Here is a 6,206-nt window from a genome sequence, read left to right on the forward strand (position 1 = left end):
CGACAACACGATGCTATTTGGGTAGTGGTAGACCGCCTAACTAAATCTGCACATTTTCTTCCGATCAAGATTTCACAATCACTAGAAAGTCTAGCAGATTTGTATGTTGATGAAATTGTGAGACTTCATGGAATCCCTAAATCAATAATCTCTAACAGAGATCCAAGATTTACATTCAAGTTCTGGGGAAGGTTACAGGAAGCGTTGGGAACAAAATTGAAACTGAGCACAGCATTTCATCCACAGACAGATGGATAGTCTGAGCGAACCATCCAGACTCTTGAAGATATGTTAAGAGCTTGTGTTTTGCAATGGAAGGGTGAATGGGATAAACATGTGAAGTTGGCTGAGTTTGCCAAGAACAATAGCTATCACTCTAGCATTGGAATGACTCTGTTTGAAGCTCTTTATGGCCGACCTTGTAGATCACCATCATGTTGGACAGAGATAGGAGACAACAAGATTGAGGATCCTTTGGTGATCCAACACTACACTGATCAGGTCAATATGATTAGAAAGAAACTTTTGGCAGCTCAGAGTCGACAAAAGAGTTATGCAGACCAACGAAGAAGAGAGCTAGCTTTTGAAGCGGGAGATCATGTATTTCTCAAGGTATCACCCACCAAGAGTGTTTTTCGATTCGGAAAGAAGGGAAAATTGAGCCCAAGATACATTGGTCCATTCGAGATTTTGGAAAAAGTTGGAGAGGTTGCATATCGAATTGCACTCCCACCGCAGTATGGTCATGTTCATCCAGTATTTCACGTGTCGATGTTAAGGAAGTATGTACCTGATCCTTCGCATGTGATAGACTATGAAGAAGTTGATTTGCAAGAGGACATGACAACCGATGAAAAACCACTTCGGATCATAGACAGAAAGGAGCATGTATTGCGAAAGAAGACAATCCCACTAGTTCAAGTGGAATGGCAGCATCATGGCATCAAAGAATGCACGTGGGAGCCAGAAGAAGACATGAGAAAGAATTACCCTCAACTGTTTCAATAAGGTACACTTAAATTTCGAGGACGAAATTTCTTTTTAGGGGGGGAGGATGTAACGCCCATGATCTCTTTCCTTTTTCTTTATTTATGGAAAACATTAATAGGGGGAAGAATTATAAACGGCAGATTTAATTGAAGGTTACGTAAAAAGAAAACTGACAATTAAATCATAGAGGAAGCAGTTTTGGAAAGAAAAGAAGGGGAAAGAAACAACTGACGGGTGATTGATTTCCTTGTGAGAGATTGAAAATTAGTCATCTCTTATTGCTGCAGCCCTCAACGGGAGACTCCAACGACAAGAGAAAGAAAGAAAGGAAGAGAGAGAGAGAGAGGGACGTCCTCATCTTTGCCCTCTTTCTAGTTGAAGATTGAAGTGGTTGGCTGCTAGAAAGGGACGAGAAGCAAAAGGAGAAGTCATTTCGGAATAAAAAAAAAGGTATGGGAATATTCAACTATGAATAAAGCATGAAGCCGTATTTTTGATTTCTTATCGAATATGTAGATCTATGTATCTTGGTGCATAAATATGAATCTATGCATGAGTTGTAGTATGGAGATTTTCAGTGACGAATGTATCATGATGCCTATGTATTTTGATTGCTTATAGATATATATCCATGAGAATCTATGTATGTATATACCTAGAGACGAATCCATGCTTGAGACACTGAAATGTTATAATGTGTTCTTAGTTCAAGATATCCCTGTTAAAGTAGGCTAGGTACAGATTTGAATGTAAGGCATGTGAATCCTAGCTGAGTTTTGAAAAAGAAAAACATATACATGAACGGGTAAATTTTAGTGACCTTGACGTGAAACTATAAAGGGGGAATGTTGAATACCGTGGGATTCAGCATGTTTCCAAATCTCTAGGGGTAGATGGGAACCTCTGTTCTACCATCCCTTCCTGTGAAGAACGAATCCCTCAACTCCTTTGTTTCTGCCAGGAGCGTCGATAGCAGAGTTCGAAAAATTTTGCATATGCCTGCCAGACGGAATGCCTACTATTTTCCTTGTTGTCACTGTTCGCCTCAAGCTGCCGTTTCTTTATTTATTTATTTTTCTTTTCCCTTTGAGATTCATGCGACAACGGAACGGAGACTCGGGTGACCTATGGGAGCGTTCTTTCTCCCGAGCTGTCCACCGTTTCCTTTTTCTTTGGTCTCCCTATTACCAAAGGACGTCGAGAAAGAGGAAAATGAAGTGCAGTCGCCTCGATTGTTCCACTACTGTCTGCGGCAGAACCTATCTTCAGTTTTTCTGCATTGACAGCAGCTGGGGACAAATCGTGGATTTTCGTCGCCCTTTTTGCCCTCTGAATCGAACGGCAGCAACTTCCATAGCAACCGGGCAGGGGAGGGCCCGATGGCTTTTCCTTCTCTCTGTTGCCCATAAATCGAGGGCACAATCGGGGTTCTTCAGCTCACCTTCCTGCACACAGAGGAAGGCTAGAGAGGAAGAGTCCCTCTCTGGTTTCGTCTGCCTTTGGAGAATGGTGGAAGCCTCACCGTCGGACGAACGGGAAGAAGAAAAAGGAGTTCCCGCGTGAGACGGAGAGCTTTCTGGTTTTGGGTGTGGAAGAGTGGTGGAAGTCATCGCCGGTCGAACGAGAGGAGGACGGAGCTCTCGTGTGGAGAGAAAAAAAAATTGGGCGTAAAATGAGAAAAAAAAAGAGAATGGGAGCAGCAGAGGAGACGACGGCGGTTGGGAGCGTCGGACGATCGGTTGGGGCTGCGCCGAAAGAATTCGAACAGGGGATCTCTCGGGAGAAGGAGATCCCTCTTCCTGGTTTTGGGTGGCTGAAGGCCGGTGGAGGCTCCACCGTCGAACGAGAAAAAGAAGAGGAGCTCCCTTACGAAGAGAGAGAAAACGAAGCGGTGAAATGAAGAAAAACGAGTGCATTTCGTTTTTATATCAAAACTCATAAATTACAAAACGGGTCCACCTCTTTTGCAAAATTGGTGGAAAGACTGTTATAATTTTGAAACTTCCATGCCGCCACACTTTGGTGAAAATCTTTTGCAAAAAGAGGCTCGTGAAAATTATTTTCAATATGAGTCTAACATCTTACATGAAATAGCGAAATAGCACCCTCCGGATTCTTGAAATTTGCCAAAAGAGGGTTGTTACAAATGAAAAACGAAATGAGATGTTTTATTACTTTTTGATGCTCTTTGTGGTGTTTAAAATTTCAGAAATATGGTTCTGAAATTAACTTTGGAACCATTAGAGGAGGAAAGTCACGTTTTGAGAATGTAAATATAAATTTTATTGTTTCAAATAAGGATTATAATATTGCTAATCGAGGTTTCTCGATGTGATGAGTTTTTCTCTATTACTATTAAATTAAGATTTAAAACAGCTGAATTATTCTGTTTGGGAAACCGAGCCTGAGGGCGGTTTCTGTGAGAGGTACTAGACGATGTCTAACATTGGCAAACCCTCACTTTTGAAATTCGAAGGCGAAACGTGGACTTTGTACGATGGTTTATGCGAGTGCGAGCTTTCTGTTTTGTCCAGTGTTTGGTTTCGTCCCAGGAGGTAGTGGTCACACTCCTCTGGCTGTACTGGAGGGCCCACAGGGTATTGGGCGGCACAAGGGCTCGGGATTCTGTTCTGTTTCTGTTTGGGAGCGAGACTCCTGGTCTCTCCACCCGGGTTCCTAGAGAGACCATGCTGCTGCAGCGGCGATCTGGGATATCTCAGGAGGCTTCACTTCAGGTACCCTCGATCCGTTAGATCGCCTGGTGAAGAGATGTTCTGTTCTGCCCGTGAGTGCCCACGGGGATTTCTGTTGCTCGACACGATGACTATGACATTGTCATAGAACCACGGTTGGAAGCCTACGAAATTTTGGAGGTTGTGCACACCTCGTTCTGTCTTTGATGATGTGATGTAACTCTGATATGTGTTAAATTTTGGAAAACTTATGGTTGTAGTTCATAAGGACTTTTTGGAATCGTTTTACGAAACTAAATATTATTTTGGGCCATGTTCCATTCATGGCTGGATTTTCTCATACTCAGAGGAATTCTGACCCTTCTTTCTATCTCTACAGTTAGTCCTTGATAGATTTTGGCTTTGGAGCGACGACCTCAGTCTTGTGATGGACGGGCATTGGCATTCTGGACACTGCGTCGGTTTTGGGGACTTGTGTTTATTTTTTTGTTGGGTCCAAGTATTTTATTATTGAAATAAAACAATGTGTTCTTCGTTCTTAATTATATGTATCATCAGTGTCAACTTAATTCTTTCATTGGCCAGAAGCACCAGCTAGTTACTTAACTGCCCGATCTACTGCATTCAATCTTTCTTCTCCGATGTACAACCGGAGAAAAAATCAGCAAACTAATTGGTAACATGTTGCAGGTTACAAACTGCAAAGCAATGTTCAGGAAACCCTTCTGCTGGGCTCCACCATGCGCCTTCTTGGAGCCCTTTCGATGCTGGGTTTTCAGGCTTCACTACAAGCTGAGCTTTTTCCATGCCGACATTGAGGTATTGCTGGAATATTTTGGTGCCTATATACTGGTCCTTTTTTAAAGCAATTGGATGTTTTAAACGATGCAGACCTGGCACTTATCATATACAAATTGGGTATATATATATATATATGTATATTTCTACCTTTCTGGTCATATCTTGCAGATGGTCAGGCTACATAAGCTGGTCTCCTTCTGTATCCGAACACTTCAACATCCGAGCCCAAGATTCATGAAAAAGATTCGACCCGATTAGATATAGATGATTTAAAAAGTAGGAGTCTGAGTCTGAATCCAAACTTATTGTATGATGGATCTGACCCCATTAATCCAAACAAATTATTTAATATTAGTGTCTGTCCATTATTTTCCCATTTAGAAATGCATCTCTTCTTTGTTCTGCCCTAAATTTTTTGCAGGCTAGCTATTTTCTGGAGGCCAAAAAAATAAAGGCATCCTGCATGTGGGTGGCAAAGCTAGCTTTTTATCAACATGGAAATTAATGATGATTTGGAAATTGTCCAACTTTTCCCATGGAAACAAATATGCATGGCGTAGAAATTGGAAGAGTATGACGGTTTCTAGGAAATTTAATTATTGCAGTTCTTATTGCTCTATCATGTGCCACTGGAGAAGACTCGGTGGGAGTGATTTAGGCAGTAATCCTAGTAATCCTGCTCAAACGTGTGAAGTTTGACTAGACTATCAACCCAATGTAAAGCTCCGACTCATTAGGGTCTAGGTCCAAAGGGACCAGGCACGGTAAATCCCTTGTTTCCCCCCTTTGCCCTCCGAATCTGTTAACAGGGAACTCATCACTGGGTTCTATTGGTGGGAAAACTAACTACAGCAGTACTTAAAAATAGGTGGAAATGATTAAGAGATGATCATGAAATCAAATATATCACCTGAGCTTGTGCTTTACGGGTTAATATTCAATGATGACTAAATAAAGTAATGCATGAATGATATTGATAGATATCCTTGCTTATATATCTTATACATGGTTTGAATATCCTCCTGTTATAATGTTGTAACATATTGTTGTGTATGTGTGAGTGACATCTTCACACACCTCGTGTGTGAGCCTATCAAATATGTGAAAGCATACTCATGCTTTGAAAATATTATTTTTCAGGTGATTTTGGTGCCCCACAACAATGAGCAAGGAAAATCATGGAAGATCTAACTGTTTTGGTGTGCAAATTTTTATCCAACTGTTATTATATATATATATATATATATATATATATATATATATATATATATATATATACATAACTAGTGGTGGGGCCATCAATATGTAAATTATAAGGTTGATTTTTATTGGTATAGACTTCCAGACATGTGTTTGGTTGTGAACTATACTATCAATGAATGTAAACCTGGTCTTTAGATTGATTAGAACCATTAACTGCCTAGGATAGATCACGTCATGTGCTAATACACAATAAATTATCTTTACATGCTTTATGATGGACCAGACCTATGCCAACTACATAGGTCATGTGATTATAAATGTCGTGCTACACCCATGAATGAATGAATATAAAAAAAAATGGGGTACTTTCAGGATGTTACACTTAAGACAACAGAGTATTTTTTGTTTGACCAGTGTTCTAAAACAAAAATTCACCAAACTATCCTGGTCCCCTTGCCCCTTTTTTTTTTTAGGGTGGGGGGGCGGGGGGATGGGGGAAGAGACACGGGGTTGGGGGTG

At 40.9% G+C, this 6,206-nt stretch overlaps 1 long non-coding RNA gene across 1 annotated transcript; it reads left to right on the plus strand.

Annotated features, from left to right (window-relative positions):
- The first annotated feature begins 1,329 nt into the window (after positions 1 to 1,329).
- Positions 1,330 to 5,697, plus strand: LOC126409264 (uncharacterized). Its single transcript, XR_007572174.1, has 3 exons — positions 1,330 to 1,440; positions 4,374 to 4,502; positions 5,625 to 5,697. It is a non-coding gene; the product is annotated as an uncharacterized LOC126409264 (long non-coding RNA).
- The last annotated feature ends 509 nt before the right edge of the window (positions 5,698 to 6,206 follow it).

Source organism: Nymphaea colorata, unplaced genomic scaffold (assembly GCF_008831285.2).
Source record: "Nymphaea colorata isolate Beijing-Zhang1983 unplaced genomic scaffold, ASM883128v2 scaffold0001, whole genome shotgun sequence".
NCBI lineage: Eukaryota > Viridiplantae > Streptophyta > Magnoliopsida > Nymphaeales > Nymphaeaceae > Nymphaea > Nymphaea colorata.